Source organism: Ruditapes philippinarum, unplaced genomic scaffold (genome assembly GCF_026571515.1).
Source record: "Ruditapes philippinarum isolate M1 unplaced genomic scaffold, ASM2657151v2 ctg515_1_1_1_1, whole genome shotgun sequence".
Taxonomy (NCBI): Eukaryota; Metazoa; Mollusca; class Bivalvia; order Venerida; family Veneridae; genus Ruditapes; species Ruditapes philippinarum.
In genome coordinates this window covers 151950-155022 of record NW_026861754.1, presented here as the reverse complement: position 1 = coordinate 155022, position 3073 = coordinate 151950, and the positions used below count along the sequence as shown (strand labels likewise).

Here is a 3073-nt window from a genome sequence, read left to right as displayed (position 1 = left end):
TTTTCATGTCATGAATTTAAATGTACAGCATTTACTCCCAAAATTCGATGAAATTCGAATAATTCTAAACGAATTTAAAGCGCATGTATTTGGATTATGTGAAACGTTTTTTAACTATGAATGTATCTGATAAAGACATTGAAATATCAAGCTACGTTTTTGAGAGAAAAGACAGAGTTGGTAAAAAGGGAGGGGGTATACTTGTTTATGTAAAGACAGCGTCCCTTTTTAAACGAAGATATGATTTAGAAACAGTCGAAATTGAATCGATATGGATAGAAATTAATTTTGTGAAATGTAAACCATTTCTCTTAAACTTTGTATATAGACCCCCTGATTCAAAAGCAGGTTTGGGCTGACCTGTATGAAAAACATCTTAAAATGGCTGATCAGATGAATTTAGAAATGCACATTCTAGGTGATTTTAATATACAATATAGTTCAGAAGAAGGGTTTTTAAACAATAAATGGGCATCACTTTTACTGAAATAACGATCTTAGGCAAATCATTAATAAACCTACAAGAGTGACAAAAAACAGTTCATCAATAATTGATCACATTTACACAAATAATCTTGATAAAATTAATGAAAAACTTCGTATCACAAATTTGTGTCAGTGACCATTATTTAATATGTTTCACTAGAGGAAATACTAGCACACATGCAGGTAATCACAAAACTATAAAATATAGAAGTTTTGCTAAATTTGATACAGAATCGTTTCAACGTGATCTAATTGATTCTAATTTTGATTGTATAGAGACATTTAATGATCCAAATGAAGCTATAGAATTGTTTTATAACATGATAAATAATATTCTAGTGAAGCATGCACCATTTAAAATTAAACGTATAAAAAGGGACACACAGCCACATTGGTACGATGAAGAAATTAAAAATGCACGCTTGAAAAGAGATAATTATAAAAAATCTAATCAGTGGGATTCATATAAACTGTGGCGGAATAAAACAAATAATTTAATTAAACAACACAAAAGAAATTACTTCAATAATGCCGTCAAGGATAAGAAAGACCCGAGTACGCTTTGGAAAAATATTAAAGATATTACTAACGATAATGGTACTAACGGGAATATCAGATTGCCTAATTCCATAACAATAGATGGTATTATGATAAGTCAGTCGGGTTTCAGAAAAAACCATTCTTGTCAAACAGCTCTAATACGACTCATAGAATCCTTCCTTAACGATTAAGATGAGGGCTGTTTGATAGGCACAGTATTTTAAGACCTAAAGAAGGCATTTGATTTGGTAGATCACAACATATTGTTGCATAAGTTAAAATTGTACAAATTTTCAAACACCTCAATTAAACTCTTCAAATCATATCTTGAAAATAGAACACAGTTTATCAAATATGGAAATAGTCATTCAAATAGTGGAACAGTGAAATCAGGGGTCCCTCAAGGGTCTATATTAGGCCCTTTACTTTTCATTTTCTACGTTAATGATATGCCATTTAGTACAACACACTCTAACATAGACATGTATGCTGACGATACAACTATGCATGCATCAAATAAAAAAATTGAAGTGATTCAGAGAACTCTGCAATGTGATGTTGATAATATAAGCAAATGGTGTAAATTAAACAACATGGCAATAAATCCGAAAAAGACCACTTGTATGATAATAGGGTCAGAAAATAAATTAAAATCAAAACCTTCTTTAGATATAAATATAGAAGGTACATGCCTAAGTCAAACGAAATCACAGAAATTATTAGGTATTTACTTAGATGAAAACTTAAAATGGAATGTTCAAATAAAGCACGTCTGTAATAAATTACAAAAAAAAATTGCTCTCTTAAAGCGTATATCGTACTTTTTATCCGCTGAAATGAAAGAAATGTTTTACAATGCTTATATTTTACCTTGTTTTGATTATTGTTGTATTATATGGAGTACTTGTAATAAAACTGAATTTGAAAAAGTGAATAAACTGCAGAAACGCGCAGCAAAAATAATATTGTGTAAACCAGTGAAAACGCCTTCTTTACAGCTTTTCCTTAAATTAAACTGGTTAACTTTTGAAAATAGATGCACGTACCATACAGCATTATTAGTATTTAAATCTATACAAGGGTTGACTCCTTCCTACATTTCAGATATCATAGTGTTCTCGAAAAATGAAACGTATACACTTAGATCAACTACAAATAGAAACATAATACATGTAAGATCTAATACGAAATATGTTAAAAGAACTTTTAGAAATAATGCAATGAAAGTATGGAATAATTTACCTTTATATATTAAAGAGTCTTCGTCTCTATATGCTTTTAAAAGAAATATGAAAAAATATTTGATTGATATACAATTTAAATGAATCTGATGTATGCATGTGTCTGTCAATTTGAATGGTTGTTGTTTATGTTGTTTTTAATATGTGTGTACATATTTGTAACTTTCATTATCTTGTTTAATTGAAGGCCATATTGTAAATAAGATTTGTGTTTCTTAATATGTTACCTTCATGAAATAAAGTGTTTATTATTATTATTATTATTATTATTACTTGATTTAATTGTTTTGCACGTGCTGTTTGGCGCTACATTGTGACGTCACGTAAACAATACTTTAAACGTCTGTACAGCGTTAACGACTGAATAAAAGATATTGGTGTTCGAATTCATTTTCTTAGTTAGACCATTTTCTTTTATTCTAGATAGTTTTCACAACAAAATTCGACAAAAAATTGTTTTTATTTATCACATTTTTCGAACAAAATGGCGCCTTCAATGTGAAAATACACAGGGAGATAATAAGAACGGCGAGTGCATTGTTGTAAAATAATGCACGCTTCGGGCCTTCTTTGTTTATAGAAACATTTCCAATAGTGTGATTTAAGGTAGTTTGCCTAATAAAATTCTTTAAAATTAAACGGTGACACCCAATAAATTCCTCCGCCTCGCCAGATAAACTTTCTCCATCCATGGCACCAACCTATTATTCTCTATATATAAAAGCAAAAACTATCAACGCCTGAATCCACGGCTTAAAATGTCTTTACATCGGTCGTGTATCTGCGTGGTAGATTACTCTTTTACA

At 30.0% G+C, this 3073-nt stretch overlaps 1 long non-coding RNA gene across 1 annotated transcript; it reads left to right on the top strand.

Moving 5' to 3' along the window:
• Positions 1–1170: 1170 nt before the first annotated feature.
• LOC132716713 (uncharacterized) lies at positions 1171–1976 on the top strand. Its single transcript, XR_009623861.1, has 2 exons — positions 1171–1749; positions 1794–1976. It is a non-coding gene; the product is annotated as an uncharacterized LOC132716713 (long non-coding RNA).
• Positions 1977–3073: the final 1097 nt, after the last annotated feature.